A 16,737-nucleotide genomic window follows, 5' to 3' on the forward strand; every position below is an offset into this window, starting at 1 on the left:
TGCACCTCCCCTGGGGTTTTAGAGGGTCCCAGGGGGGGTGACTGTTCCAGTCCCTGTTCAGGAAAATGGAGGCAAAGAAATCATTAAATATGTTGGCTTTGTCATCTGGTGTAACGACCAACTTTGCTAGTGTGTCCTGCAGGGGCCCCACATTACCCGGAACCTTCTTTTTGCCCCCTATGTATTTAAAAAAGAACTTCTTGTTGTCCTTGATCAGGGAAGCTAGTCCCCATTCCATCTCCGCCTTGGCCTTCCTGACTGCCCCCCTGCATCCCGTAGCAACCGCATTATAATCCTCCCTGGTGATGGCCCCTCCCTTTCATTGGGTGTGCGCCTCCCTTTTAGCTAGGAGACATTCCTGGATGCTTTTGGGGAGCCATGGGGGGCTTTTGTGCCCTCCTGCCCCCTTTGATCCATGTTGGGATTACCTCCCTTTGGGCTCCGCAATTCAAAAAGGATGTGGAGAAGCTAGAGAGGGTACAGAGGAGAGCTACCCGCATGATCAGAGGTCTGGAAAACAGACCTTATGATGAGAGGCTGAGAGTCATGGGACTCTTCAACCTAGAAAAGTGCAGGCTTGGGTGTGATCTGATGGCCACCTATAAGTTTATCGGGGTGCTCATCAGGATCTGGAGGAACATCTCTTCACCGAGCACCCCAAGTGATGACAAGTTTGAATGGTGACAAACCCTGCCGTGACCAATTCAGGCTGGACATAAGAAAGAACTTCTTTAGTGTCTGAGCCCCCAAGGTTTGGAATAGACTGCCACTGGAGGTGGTTCAGTCAGCCACTTTGAATGCCTTCAAGATGCATTTGGATGTTTATCTTGCTGGGATTCTATGATCCCTGCTGACATCCTGCCCTGGCGCAGAGGTCTGGACTCAATCTTCTGGGGTCCCTTTCAGCCCAAATGTCTATGAGATCTATGGAGACTGGTTTATGCAATGTCTGTCCCAGACTCCTTGCTGGTGTAAGATAAGTTGGACTCCCTCAGCATCCCGGCATGCTCTCTGGGCGGGACAAGGCTCTGCTTTAGCTGTGGGGCTGACGCTGTTCCTCTGCCCTGTAGCTGGAGCCAGGGACTGGCCCTAATGAAGACACCCTCTGGCATGGTCCCATTAAGGCAAAGTGGGCAGGGAGGGGATTAATTCCTCTGGCTGGGCAGCTTATCCCAGCCCCAATCCCTCCTTCACTGTGGGGGCTTTGATCTGCCCCACGCCCCTTCCCTCCCCACTCCGCTCACCACAACAGCATGGTCGAGGACTGCTGCCTGTTTAGTCTATGGCCGAGTCTCTGAATTGGGGCCAAGTTATTGAATCTGATTTGGCTGAATCAAATTGGGGTGGTGACTTGAATCACCAATCGAATGACTGCTTCTCCGAGTTGCCCAAATCCAAATTGAATACTTGCCGCTTCACACAGTGGCAAGTATTCCCTACATCACACTTCAGAAGATGTTGGTGTTTAGATGAAATAGTTCTAGAATGAATGGATTTTTTCTGTTCTCAAAGATCAGAGTTTAACTTCCATCAAGAAAAGGGAATTTCCTTCAATGGACCATACCCCCTAGGACCAGTAGTATGAAACTTGTGTTAAAATAGATAAGTCTTTATTTCTGCCTGTGGTTGGGCATTTTGGATTATGTATATACCTTATTTCCTCATGGATTTTCGCCACTAATATCAAAATGGTTGGCTTGCATAAACATTGCTGACCATTTACTTAGTAGTTAAACGCATTGTCCATACTTACTGTTTGTTCAGAGTACAGTATTGTATAATGTTTCATTCCGTATTGCCTTGTGGAAAATGTTGTTCCCCTTCTTTTAGGGTCTTAGCTATTTCTGATGTTGATTGTTTCTCCTTTTCTTTTTGGGAACAATCAAAGGTAACAGGTCTGGCCTCGGTACAGATTGAGGAAGGAGAGGGAAGCGTGAGACCAAATTGAGGTTACTCCTTGTCTTGTCCTGATTGAGACCTGGCCAGGAGTCGTCATGCTTGGGGCAGTAAGCTCTCTGACTTTTTTTTTTTTTCCTTTGGCATCCCTACAAAAATTTATATTAAAACAAAACACTATGGAACGACTAGTAAGGCACTTGCAAGGCATCAGATTGTTCTTTGCTTATATGTTACATTCCTTTTTTTCAGTTATTTCTCTTTTATCTTTTAGGCTTCTGACAGACGTTACATTTGTGGTGTTTGGTGTGGTAATTACATAATACATTGTAACATGCCACACATGCAAGCAATTGATGACAAGCTAAAATGGCACACCAGATACACAGATGTTCCACATTTGATGTGGAACATCTTTGTGGCTGGTCTGCATTGTGTGTTAATTTGAACAGATGGCATGAATGTGGGGGTGTGGGAACCTGAGATCAGGGAGCCGCTCCCTAATGTTGGGCTCCCCATACCTGCATGCAGCCCAGGGGGCTTTTGCTACCCCATTTGCATAGTGTCTAAAACAATGAAATTCTAAGCACTAAATAAATAGATAAAGCACTCTTGTTTCTTTTCCTCTTCCTGTGTTTCCTCTCTCTCTTTTTCCATTTTCCTTTCTTATAGCAACATCCATTTTTTCTCATGACTTCCTTCTCTTTATTTTCCCCCCATCCATCTGTTTAATTGGTCAACAAGGAAAAAGTTAATTTTGAAGATGAAAGCTTCTTCAACTAGTAAACCTAATAGGTCTAATTTTCTTGCCTGTGTTTACATTGAAAACTGTCAGTATGAGAGCATTAACTTTTTCCAGGTGTTATGAGGAGTTACTGTTTCTGGCAACATGTTACACAGATTTTGTCTTGCCATCTTCTCTTCTCAAGGAAGGCATTAACATTCCTCATCAATCATGTGTCCCAAATTCTTTGCTAACATTCTTGATCTTTTAGGGGCAGTGGACTGTTTCACAGGTTTATTTCAATTAATTTACTTTATAATTTTATTTTATAAAGCAAAATACCACATTGTATTTCTAGTGTTTACTTGAAAAAGGATTTTATGATGGACCTATAACAGTCTAGAAAAGGAATAAAATGGAAAGTATTTGTGTTTAATGTACATGTACATCCCCTTCCCATACCTGAAAAGAGGTTGGAAGTTATTTAGGCGATTATAATTTCAGAAAGTAAGAAACTCTTTGAGTGTTATCAATAAATAGAGCATAATTACATCAGTTTATTTGTTGTGATGTTTGGGAGTCAAATAAAAATTTCATTGTGAGGCCCTGGTTGCACAAGGCCCCTTTCCTTTCTCCAAAAACCCTGTCTTGTTTTTGTACTTTCCTACCACTGTGTATTTAGGGTCTTGTTGTATTCAAAATTAGTAGTCTAATCAAATCTTTGTTGTAAAAGACCTGACAGTGTGGACTTGCACTCCATGAAAGAGCATCTCGTTTCATCCCTTCTACTTGGGGGGGAAAAAAAGACTTAATTTGGAGGTGTTTTTAAATTACAACCACACTTGCTTTTTTGGTATGTTATTGTTTGTCATTTTATTGAGGTTGGGATTTTTTTAAATAATGAAAAATTGTTTTTGTGATTGTTCATCATCCCAAGCTATATTGCGAGAGGTAGGTACTTAAAAACAAAATTATCATTAATTTAATACTGAACTAAATAGGATTTTCCTAACAAGGTTGGAAGAATTTGCCCCCCCCACCTTTTTTCTGAAGTGGCCTAAACCAGTTACCAGTTTTAGTTTATAGCAAACCAGGATAAGTTGAATGTGGATATGTTGACCACTTGGGAATCTGAGTCTAATAAATGAAAACATGGAGTATATTTTAAGACCATGAACTCTGTGGAACAGAAGCTAAAACTTTGCTCTATCAGAGTACTTGAATGGTATTCTATACCTAGCAAACTGTAGGAGAGCTCAGTAGTGAAAGGAAATTCTAATTTCTTCCTTTGCTTAGTAGAAAAAGACTTTGTTTGCCTAGAAGGCCTCTGCTTGTCTGACCCAGTTAAATCCAAAAAATACTGCAAACTAATGTGGATGTCATTCTTGACATAGGAATTAAAAATAATGACAAAATGTTATGATATTCTGGTAGTAGACTTCCAAGTTGCATGAAAAATCACAGTGGTTTGTATAAAATGTGTTTTAAAAGTAACCTTACACAGGTATTCTCCTGAGACTCCATAGAGACTTTGTATTTACATTATAGTTATGATGGTATTGGGATTTCTAGCATGAAGATGTTTCTAGCAAGGGGCTAAAATAGGATCAGTTTGGTCTGCTAGGTTTTAGTTTGTGATGGTGCTGATATCACGGCCAGTGACACAAAAGCTGCTCTATCAGCTTTTGTTTGTTGCCAGTATACACATATGTGATAGATCAAGAGCCACATTTTTATTGAGAAGTGCTGTGAGGTTAATGCATTTAAAGGGAGCTACTGACATAGTCAGTAAATATTACCAGTTGCACTCTGGCAGTCAACTTATTGTCCTCCTGCTAGATGCATCCAAAGAACGCATCTATTTTTTGGAATAGGATCCTGTTTGGAACCACTACTATTTGTTAAATATTGGGAAAACGCTTACAAAAATTGAATCTAGTATTTTCCTTGCATTGAATTATGTATTCAAAGGAAAAAAGTTTGAAAAGAAAATGTCTGATGTTGTATGACATTTGAATGTAATACTTTTGAGACTGTTGAGAAACAGTTAATTCTTACATTAAGATTGTTTCTATAGTGTTATCAGTCATATGCATTATCAGTTGCATAAATAAGCTTCTTAAAAGTTTGAACTCCTTAGAGAATGTATTCTTGTAAATTAGATTTGCCAATTAGTATTAGTATTGAATCTTAATTTAGTCTTCTTTTTCCTCCTTTCCCCTTATTTACTTGCTTACCTATTTTCTTTTTGCTGTAAAACTAAGGAATATCAAAGTAAATAAAAAGTTTGAGAGGGAATGTGTGTTTTGAGTTTGGCAAATTAATCAAATTTAAAAGATGGAAATCTTAGCTTTTTCTGCATCTTAAACTTCCCTAGAAAAAGACAAAATTGTACATGTTTAAAAGCTCAGAACTAATGAAAACACGAATAAATTTTGACAATGTTTATGAATTCAAAAAGTACTGCTCTTGTAATTCTATACCACTTCGCTAATAGCACTGTATTTGTAATGTGGTTTTTTTTTTCATGGCCTAAAGCTGGTAAAAGATATGGCTGTCAGAACTCATCTCTGTATCCAATGTTCAGCGCTACCAGCATGAACAATTATATCTTCCTCCTTGCAACTTTTGTTCAGCTTTTCTCATCTAAATCTTTAACTAGTTAGAAGCTTGTTGATTTGGGGATTGTGTTCTCTAATCTTCATTAATAATCTGAAAAAAAGAATGATAAAATTGACCTGTGTTTTTAAAAGAGTATTTTTTGTTTACGTTACTTCAATGTGGACATTAGTGCAGTAAGACTGAGACATCATAATATGGTTAAATGCAGAGGCTGCCCCAGGATAGGGTTGTTCCAGTATAGAGCTCAGCTGACACCAGTGGTCTCGATGGTAAACCTAATCAGTATGAATGGCATAATTCCCTCATAATGTTAGTTGTGCCAAGGGACTCTGACAGGAAGCTGTCCTTGAAGAGAAGAGTGAAACTGTAAGACACAGAGGTACATTCCCTGACCACACAGTGCCCAAAACCAGTGGCCTCCAGAATCATTGGGCCCCTGGGACCTCAAATTTAAAACCTATCCAATCTACCTAAATTGAACAATAATAATTTGAAACCTAAAAACAGATTTCCCTCTATGCCAGGGGGAAGGTGAAAAATTCCATGCAATAATTTTCCAGTTTTGCCCCATGCAAAGAAAATTCCTCCTAGACCCTCAGGCTGGTGACTTGTGGTTAGTCTACCATCTAGCATCCTCAGAAATCCAGCAACCAGGCTAAAAGTGAGAGTTCAGGTCTGAAACAGCTACTCCACCCAAATATTGATCTGTGCCATCCTGCCATTGGTTGGGCCCATTGACCGTGGTAGTAGATGGGATAAACTCAGAACTTAGGGACAGATATAGTGTTTAATGTCCTGCAGCAGGAGAAAGGGAAAAGCTGCTTCCACACTGAAGGCAGAGGCAAGTCAGGGGAAAGAACAGGGCTCACAGAACATCACTATAACTGTTCTTTTCCCCATTCTAGAAGTTGTTCTCAACAAAGCCCTGACCCAGACAATGAAGGGTGAGCACTGGCTTCTTCTCTTTCATAGTTTTCATGCCTCTTGCTCTGGAAAACTGATTTACTTAAAAACAAACAAAAGAAAAACACTTATAGCAGTAATTTCTAAGTATATACTGTTTTGTGGATTGAATTAAATTTATTTTTGGAAAGTAAGGTGGACTTTGGGCTAGTGACTTCTCAGCCTTTCCAATTCAGCATAAACAGGGTGACCATATGTCCCAGTTTGGCCAGGGTAGTCCTGGATTACAGGGGATGGCCCTGACTGGCCAGTGAAAATTTAAAATGAGTGCCCCAGGTGTGGGCAGGAAAGGGGAACCTGCACAAGCTGTGAAATAAAAAGCCCTAGCAGACAGCAGAATGGCCCTAAAATAGGTTAGCTTCATCAGTGGAATGACCAGTAAAAAGGAGAGATGATTAACACCTGTGAAATAAAGAACAATGGGTCATTGATTCCCTTAGCTTTCTAACTAGTAATACTAGAGCTGCCCCATGCTGCCCTGCCCCACCCCACCTCTGCCTGCAGCAGAGAGGAGGGGTGGGGAGCAGTGTCCCAGGTTTCACGTTCCCATATGGTCACCCTAACTATAAAGGCCATCAGTGTATCCTTACCATCATTGTTTTTGTCGTCTAGTTCAGAGTTTCTTCATGCAATGGGATGCTGTCTGCTGTACTGTTCTATATTGTGTGCATTCTTAAATGAAGAAAACTGCCTTGTGCCTTAATATATATTTTTTTATTTTGGAGGATCAGTAATTTTTGTGGGATTTTGAATGTTGTGTGAATTAATACACAACAGTTAAAATGTATGTTTGTACACAGTCATCGTGAAGGCTTTGGCTTCCATGACCACAGTCTGCTCTTTGGTGAGAGAGGCAGCAAGCTGCTGGGAAGGGACAGCTTCTACCTCTCTCCATTGGGGAGGAGGCTCTTCTCAGCTAGACTGGCTAGCCTGCTCCACCAGGCTTTAAACTAAGCCTGCCAGGGGATGGGGGGGCTACCGCCCCTGCTGGCCTGCTGAGCAACCTTGCAAAGCCAGCAGGCCCAGGTACTTAAGGGAGCCCATCCCTGCTCCAGCCCTGGAATGATCTGTAGGCAAGTATCCCTAAAGGGATACTTGCGTGCCTATACACAAATGCCAGAAGCTTGGGGAATAAACAGGAGGAACATGTCCTCCTGCTTAATACAAATAATTACGATGCCATAGGGTAACAGAGACCTGATGGGACTCCACCCATGACTGGACCACAGGTATAGACAGCTATACCCTGTACAGGAGAGATTGAGTGGACAAAAGGGGCAGGGGTGTAGCTTTCTATGTCAAGGAGAGCTACGCATCCCTGCAAGCTGACATTGGCTCACAGCTTGGGACTTTCTGGGTTAAAATCCATGTGGAACACTGCACAGGGGACACAATGGTGGGAGTCTACTACAGACCTCCAACCCACAGCTTGACCAGGAGTTTGCCAGAGAAGTAGCTGAGGCTTCACATTCCCAGTGCATGGTTGTCATGGGAGACTTCAACTACCCAGACATCTCAGGGGACGAGCGCTAAGCCAAATCCAAATGGTCGCAAAGCTTCCTCACGTGCATGTATGAGTTCTGTCTGACTCGAGAAGTCTAAGGCCGACAAGAGGTGAAGTGCTGCTCAATTTGGTACTAGCAATGGGGGACAACCTAATTAGCAACCTAATGATTGAAGGGAAGCTGGGTGACAGTGACCACAAGCTGATCACCTTCACCATCCGCCATAAAGCTGGCAAGTCAGCAATACAGAAGTCCTGGACTTCAGGAAAGCTGACTTTGACAAGCTAAGGGGGCTAGTCAGTGAGGCCCTAAGGGACCACGACCCAAAGGGGAGGGGAGTTGGGGAAAGAGTGGTTGCTCCTCAAGAGAGCAATCCTGGATGCACAAACTAAGTCTATTCTGTCTTGGAGGAAAGGCAGCAAAAGGACACAGCAACTCCCTTGGCTCTGCAGGGAACTAGCAGACTCTCCTGTGTCTAAAAAGAAAGGTCTACAAAGGATAGAGGGCTGGATCCACCTCCTAAGGAGGAATATTCTGCACTGGTCCAGACCTACAGGAAGTGAAACAAGAAAGCCAAGGCTGCGATGGAACTCCAACTAGCTACAAGTATCAAGGACAATAATTCCTTTTTTAGTTATGTGGAGAGCCATAGGAAAAGCAAGGGTAACATTGGACCCCTGCTAAACCAGATGGGACAACTGACAACTGATGCCCAGGAAAAAGCCAGCATGCTAAATGGGTGCTTTGTGTTGGTCTTTCACCAGTCCCAAAGGAAGCCCCTGCCCATTATGGGACGGGAAGGCCTGGGTGAGGGAGATTCCTTACCCTCCATCAATGCTGACCTGTGGAGGATGACCTTGAGAGGCTGGGACCTTCAAGTCAGCCGGCCCTGACAGTTTATACCCCAGGGTACTCAAGGAGCTGGCTAGCATCATAGCTCAGCCCTTGGCATGGATCTTCAAGGACTCTTGGTACTCTGGTGAAGTGCCCAAAGACTGAAAGAAGGCCAACGTGATGCTTGCCTTCAAGAAAGGGAGGAAAGTGGATCCAGCAAACTACAGGCCTGACCTCTATCCCGGTTAAGGTCTTAGAAAAGATTATCAAAGAGACCGTTCTTAACAGACTGGCTGAAGGCAACATCCTGAGGGATAGCTGGTCTTGCTCAACCTATCTCATTTTCTTTTACAACCAGGTGACCTATCACTTGGACAAGGGAGAAGAGATTGATGTCATATATCTTGACTTTAAAAAAGCCTTCAATCTGGTATCCCATGGTCATCTCTTAGCAAAACTGGCCACAATCTGCTGGCTTCACCACAATCTGCTGGCTGGGGTATTGGCTCTGTGGTCGGGCCCAGAGGGTGGTTGTTGATGAAAGTCAATAGTCATGGTGCCCTGTGACCAGTGGGGTTCCTTAAGGCTCTGTCCTTGGGCCTATATTATTCAACATCTTCATTAATCATGTGGACATTGGAGTTAGAAGCAAACTGGCCAATGACACCAAACTTTGGGGTAAAGCGTCCACACCTGAGGTCAGGAGGGCAATCCAGGCTGACTTTGACAGTCTCATGAAATGGGCGGATGAGAACCTGATTGTGTTTAACACTGGAAAATGCAAGGTTCTCCACCTTGGGAAGAAAAGCCTGCCGCATGCTTATAGGTTCAGCAGTGCTACTCTGGCTAGTGCTACGGATGAAAGGGACTTGGGGGTCGTGACTGACTACAAGATGAACGTGAGCCTTCAATGCAGCTAGTAAAGCGAGCAAAATGCTGGCTTGCATCCAGAGATGCTTCTCAAGTAAATCCCAGGACATCATTCTCCTGCTGTATTCTGCCTTGGTGAGGCTGCAGCTAGAGTACTGCATCCAGTTTTGGGCCCCAGAATTCAAAAAGGATGTGGAGAAGCTTGAGAGAGTTGAGAGGAGAGCCGCTCGCCTAATCAGAGGTCAGGAAAGCAAACCTTGTAACGAGAGGCTGAGAGCCACAGGACTCTTCAGCCTGGAAAAGTGCAGGCTCAGGGGTGATCTGGTGGCTGCCTATAAGTTTATAAGGGGTACTCACCAGGATCTGAGGGAACATTTGTTCACCAGAGCGCCCCAAGGGATGACCAGGTCGAATGGTCACAAACTCCTCCAAGACCGTTTCAGGCTGGACATAAGGAAGGACTTCTTTACTGTCTGAGCTCCCTAGGTTTGGAATAGCCTGCCACTGGAGGTGGTTCAAGCACCTACTTTTGAACACCTTCAAGAGAAATTTGGATGTTTATGTTGCTGGGATCCTATGACACTTGCTGACTTCCTGCCCCTGGGGCAGGGGCCTGGACTTTAAGATCTTCCAAGGTCCCTTCCAGCCTGAATATCTATGAAATCTATGAAAATATGTTGTAGTTGTTTAGCATTGTTATAACATTCTTTTAATTCAAATTTGGAAACAAAAGTAGACATTAGTTTTGGGCTGCTGCCTCTGCCCTGCCTCCTCCATCCCCCCAAAATCGGGATATGACAGAAATGTTATTTGAAACTTGGAGGGTCCATCCTTATACAATAGGCAGAAAATCCAGTTTTAAAACTCAGGCTGGATTTGTGCATGATGTGTGCTGTTTCAAGACGCACAGAAAAACTTTGGAAAAAGACTTTCCCTTCCCACTACAGTACTGCATTGTGTTCTGGTCTCTCTGTGATGGATTAATAATGGCGTGCTGACTCCTTTTGTATCTGGTGTATTGGTTCAGGACTGACTCAGGTCCATCTCAGTTTTTACTTGCTGGCCTTTCCTTGGCTTTTATGAAACCTAAGGCATTGTTTAAGTCTAGTTCTTACTGTGTAGGGCTAAGTACAAATAGTCAAAAAGCCCGAGGCAAAATTGATTCAATATAGGAAGCTTCCTCTAAGCTGCATAGGCTGAACTGATCAGCACCTAAACTGACTCAGTTTTCAATAGGGAAAGGCAGGGGGAGGCCTCCACTGACCCAGGTCAATAGGCAGTGAGTGCTAGAGCAAGTCTTTCAGCCTGCTGGCCATTGCCGGCCCTACCAGGTGTCCCCAAACCCCTTTTGTCAAACCCCCAAAGGGGGTTAAGGAGCCCCTGGTTGAGGTGTGCCCACCTTGGGGGAGTCTCCCATCACAAGGCTTCCCCCAGCCTGGGTTCCTCAGCCCAGGAAGCCCTGGGGAACCGAGGGAAATTCCCCTGCTTCCCTCCCTTTTCCCAGTTGCTGATTGCTTCAGCTGCTGCCATGGGAGGGAAGAAGAAGTAGTCCTTCTGGCCAGGTGCCTGCCCATGCAGCCCAGCATAGGGGCACCGGGAAGACCCTGCCTTGGGCTTCTCCCCCACCCCAGCCCAGGGTCCCTCAGCCTGGGGAATCCCAGGGAGCTGAGGGCTATTCTTGCCCTCCTAAATCCCAGAGCTTCTTGCTTTAGCTGCTGCAAGTCCCAGGGATAGCTGGGGGCAGTCTCAGGGAGTGGGGGGAAATTGTTCTGCTCTCTGCAAGTAATTTTGCCTCAGACTCATAGCAGCTGAGGCAAAACTGGCTGTGGAGGAGCAGGAGAATTTCCTTTTGATTCCTGAGGCTGCCAGAGACATTCAGGAGCTAAGGCAAGCAGCTCTGGTGTTTGGGAGGGGAAGAATTCCCTTCAGCTCCCTGGGGCTGCCCAGGACTGGGGGACCCTGGGCTGGGGTGAGGCGAAGCTTCCCCATGACAGGTCTTCCTGGTGCTCCCATGCTGGACTGCATGGGCAGGCACCTGGTTGGGAGCACTCATTCTCCCTCTCTCCTGTGGCAGCTGCTAAAGGAATCACCTGCTGGGAAAGGGGACAGGGGAGAGCTGCTGAGGTTTGAAAAGCCCCCAGCACAGGGCTTTCCCCTTTCCATACATGCTGTGTTGAGCCTGGATAGGGAGTCTGTGGGGTCTGTTCCTTTCCCCTTCCCCCCTCCCCCCCAATCTCTGTGAGCTGACAGCTACAGTACAGGCAGGACACATTCTAGGGAGCAGAGGGGTGAGGCAGTCCCTGTTCCAGCAGAGCAAATAGCAGAGCCTAGGGCTGCAAAGCATCCTGGTATACTGGGGCACTGCAACTTAAAACTGGGAAGGGATCTGGAACAGAAGTTCCATAAATCGGTGTGACCTACATCGGTCAAGTCTGATACTGCATCCAACCAGATTTATCTTCAACAGGTTGTGGCCACTTTGAAAGTGTTTTGTGTGCACTGAACTTCTGTTTAAACCAGTTTCCAATCAGTTAACCCAGTTTAAGTGTAACGTCTGTCCCTAGTCTAGGTGTCTACAGTACACCCAAGATCCACCTTAATTAATGGTGGCAGAGGGGTAGTGACTGAATGGTTGGCCTTATCTAAAGAATACATCTAAAACAAATGGAGTTTATTTACCTTTTAGCTAGATAGAGCATCCCCTGGTCAACGTTTAGCAAGTTTAGGTCTTAAACAATGTTGGGGATAGCTTTAGGAAGGATCAGCTTCTGAGTCCCTTTTGAATGGGAATGTAAGAGTCATGGGGTCAGAAGAAGAGCAGGCAAGAGGAAACATGACTCTGTAGTCTAATCCTAAGGGCAGGGAAGAGAGGAAGCTTTGGCTCTTGGTCCTTGCTCCCAGGACTGTTTATTCTTTTTACATTAGGCTAGTCTTTGGTTAAAAAACAGAAATAATCCTTATGCCATTACTAAAATTTGATTGCTTTCTAGAAGTAAAGTGTGAGGTTTTTGATCAGTAATCTGTAGAAATCTGAACTGCAGCTAGTGGAGGTGAAATTTTAATTAATGATCTTCTGGCCTGGTGTTCTTTTTTCTGCACTACAGGGAGCATAGTGGGTGAAGGGAGTGTTTTTCTTGTACGCATAAAACATTGCTTGCTTTTGTGATGCAGCAGAGCAGGAATCCAAAATATTGAACTTCCTTCAAAATTTGGTATGCTTGAGAGGTCTGGCTGCAGTCGCTCTGTGGTTTCTCTCCTAACTTTCTCACGCTGCATCGAAATAAATTGACGAGAGTCTTGTCAGTTACACTGCTGTCCATGTGGCTCTAAAAAGCTTCAGAAAAAGATTGGCAAAACCTCTAGCTAGTTTTCAACTGTCAGAACATTAGAAGGCTGGAGCAGTGGGAATGGAGTTCCCTGTCTGCAGACTTTGGAAAGCAGTGTTGCATTGGTTTACATATTACTCCTGTATGTAAGCCGATCTGTACAACCATAAGGACTAACCCTGATTTTTAATGGAAACTCATATTCCACAGGAATTCACATAACTCTCAGGAAAGCTTCCTGAGGACCCCAGACAGTTATGTGTGTTTTCTAACACTTGTCTTTTCCCCCTTCTTTCTTTTTATTTCTCATTTTATACTTACATTTCTTGCTCTGTTGATCCTTTCGTTGGTTTTTTACTTCTGCTTTCTGCCTTTTTTGGACTTTGTACAGTCTCCTGTGCCCTAAATCCTAGAGTTTCTCTCCTGCTTTAGATTCTTCTTCAAAATTGACCTTTTATTTTATTTTAGTTTTTACTGCTGACTTCTAGCTCAGGGCCTCCTCTTCACTTTCTACATTTTCTCAAAACAGGCTGAACTACTAAATAATTATTTGCTGTCTCTGTTATTCCTCCTTCTTCCCCTCTTTTCTTTCATTACTTTTTTCATTTCCTGTTTGTCTAACTGAGATTGTCACTTGCTAAAGGCAGTGAATGTACCACCTCCATAAAGCACCATATCCACATGTGGTGAGGCTATTTAAGCACTATAATGAAAATATACTGTGGCTGTTTTCAGTAACTAAGGCCATTCCTTCATCTTCTCAGGACCTCTGCTGTAGCAGGGGGACTCCAAAATGTTCCAGTGTTTTACTACCCTCCTAGTGACAAAATTCTTCCTAATATCTAACCTATGCTTCCCTTGCTGCGACTCGAGACCATTGCTCCTTGTTCTGTCATCTGCCACCACTGAGAACAGTCCAGCTCCATCCTCTTTAGAACTCCCCTTCAGGTAGTTGAAGGCTTCTATTAAATCCCCTCTGTCTTCTCTTCTGTAGACTAAATAAGCCCAGTTCCCTCAGCCTGTTCTCAGAAGTCATGTGCCCTAGCCCCCTCACCATTTTTGTTGCCCTTCTCTGGATTCTTTCCAATTTGTCCCCATCCTTTCTGTAGTGTGGGGCCCAAAACTGAATAGAATACTCCATATGTGGCCTAATCAGTGTTGAATAGAGGAGAATAATCATTTCCATTGACCTGCTAGCCACACTCCTACCAATACAACCCAGTATGCCATTATCCTTCTTGGGAACAAGGGGACATTGCTGGTTCATATTTAGCTTATTGTCCACTAACTCCCAGGTCTTTTTCTATAGAGCTGCTGCCCAACCAGTCAGCCCCCAGCCTGTACTGGTACATAGGATTGTTCTATCCTAAGTGCAGGACTTTGTACTTGTCCTTGTTAAACCTCATGAGATTTCTTTTGACCCAGTCCTCCAATTTGTCTAGGTCACTCTGAATCCTAGTCCCTACCCTCCAGTGTATCTACTACTCCCCTCAGCTTGGTGTCAGCTCTAGATTTGCTGAGGCTTCACTCTGTGCCATCTTCCAGGTCGCTGATGAAAACATTGAGCAAAACTGGCCACAGGACCAACCCTTGGAGCACTCCACTTGATACCAGCTGCCAACTAGACATTGAGCCATTGATTACTACTCTCTGAGCTTAATGCTTCAGCCAGTTCTCTATCCACCTTATAGTCTATTCATCCAGCCCATACTTTCTTAGCTTGCCTGTGAGAATGCTGTGGGAGACCATATCAAGAGCCTTGCTAAAATCAAGATACACCACATCTCCCCATATCCACACAGCCAGTCACCTCATCATAGAAGGCAATCAGGTTGGTCAGGCCTAACTTCCCCTTGGTGAATCCATGCTGACTGTTCCTAATCACCTTCTTCTCTTTCAAGGGCTCAGAAATGGAGTCCTTGAGGACCTGCTCCATGATTTTTCCAGGGCCTGAGGTGAGGCTGACTGGTCTGTAGTTCCCTGGCTTCTCCTTCTTCCCTTTCTTAAATATGGGCACTGTTTGCCTTTTTCCAATGATCTGGGACCTCTCCTGATAGCTATGAATTTTCAAAGACAATGGATGGCCAGTGGCTCTGCAGTCACATCAGCCAACTGATCCAGTAGAGCTTGATTGAGTTGCAGCCTTTCTCAGTCTTCCCTCCTTGTCAAACTTAGAAAAATGTGTCATTGCTTCTTAAGACTACGTAACGATATTTTGAAAATGTGTATCATTAGGTCCAAATAGGAAATTTTCAAAAGCAAAAATTGTGAGAAGAGATAAAGTTCTCTCTATATTATGATGAGCGACTTAAAAAAAATTCTTTGTGTTTGAAGAGAAATGTTTATTTAAACTAATGCACATAAACGTCCTAACTGCTAATTAATACCTTTTCAAGCTGGACGCTGGAACAACCTGGCTCTGATGCAGGCTATATGGCTTCGATGTGACACTAGCAGAGGGGGTTTGCCTGTGCTTGTGCTGCAGCCATGCAGCTGGGAGCTATGCTGGTGTTGTCACTGCTTCTCTCAGCCTTCTGGCATGTGAGCACAGCTTCTAGGTGGTGGGGAGCTGCACTGCAGCTGGGAGTCTGGGGTGGGGAGGAGGGAGGGAGAAGTAGAAGCAGTGTGGACTCAGCTTTCTGCTTCTGGACCCAAGCACAGCTCCCTACCAGCTGAAAGCTTAGGTCACGCACAGCTGGGATGAGGCTTCAGGGTTGGGGAAGAAGCAGTGGCAGCAAAGATTCCTGGTGCAACACTTCACTGCTTAGTCTTGGTGTGGACAGGGATAAAGCCCTGGGATTCTGTGGGCCAAATCCAGCCCATGGAATATATTTTGCCAGACCATGTTGTTGACCCCTGCTCTATACAGATTCAACACAGAGCACTGAAAATACATTTTTAATGTAAAATAAAAACTCAAGAGAGATTTAAAAATACAATGTTATTCTTAAAAGGAAAATCATGCTTATGATATTCTTAAAATTTAACCTATGAAAAGTAAACACATGGGGGAATCATTGCATTTACATTTCATTCTTTTGTTTACTAATCTGATTCAGGATCTGTTTTTTGTTGGGTTTCTGTTTTCAAATGCTTGGCATTAAGCAATTTATAACACATTAGAAGTTTGCTTGTTTTGTCCACTCCTAACCCCTTTCTTAGTTTATTCTGGATGAAATTAGAATTTGAGAAAATTCTTTCAGCTGAAGCAGATGATGGTGTTCATACTTGCAGATGAGTCACACATGTAACAAACTTCAGATCTAAGTATTTTTCAGTGAAGACCAACCACCATGTTGCTGCTTTTACATTTATCCTTATAACCTCTGGGAACAATTTAGGGTAGAGACTTCCATATGCCTGGAACTAAATTGTAAGAGGCAAAATGTTTGAATAAATTTCTTGCAAAACCCACTGTTGAGCAACTTCTTGTTCTGCACTTAAATTCATTGCTATATATTTTTCATGAAAAAGTAGGCTATGGAGGATCAAATCTGATTGAGCTGTGTAAAGCATAGATAACACCCCCCCCCCCAAGTCCAATCCATAATACTTATACCAGGGCTGTCCAACTTCTAAGTCTGGGGTTTTCAACCTTTTTTTGGTTGGAGTGTACCCCCAGGGGCCAGTCAAGAAGCAGGGAGTCCCCTAGCTGGTTGACAAGTGGGGGTGGGGTAGGGGGGTGGAGGGCAGCGGCCTAAGAACGAATCAATTACATTTCACATGTGAATTAGCCTGTGGAACTCATTGCTACAAACTACTGCCGCCGCACATAGCAACAAAACCAGAAGCACCTGCAGCGAAACCAGAAGTTTCTCTGTCCCGCTCCTGCATACCCTCTGGGGCCTTCTGAAGATCCCCCAAGGGTAAGTATATCCCTGGTCGATAGCTCCTGTTCTGAGTGGCTTGCGGCCATATGCCATACAGGCTGCACCAATTCCAATCGTATGATGTGTGGGCTACACTAGTGCAAGCTTCAGGCCTCTGCGTGCTCCTC

The 16,737-nt window shown here is 44.1% G+C and overlaps 1 protein-coding gene across 1 annotated transcript in view; it reads left to right on the forward strand.

Moving 5' to 3' along the window:
- The window catches only part of VPS13B (vacuolar protein sorting 13 homolog B), an 869,608-nt gene that overhangs the window by 118,469 nt on the left and 734,402 nt on the right, over positions 1 to 16,737 (forward strand). The window lies entirely within an intron of this gene.

This window comes from Crocodylus porosus, unplaced genomic scaffold, assembly GCF_001723895.1.
Source record: "Crocodylus porosus isolate Cpor-Errol unplaced genomic scaffold, CroPor_comp1, whole genome shotgun sequence".
Lineage (NCBI taxonomy): Eukaryota > Metazoa > Chordata > Crocodylia > Crocodylidae > Crocodylus > Crocodylus porosus.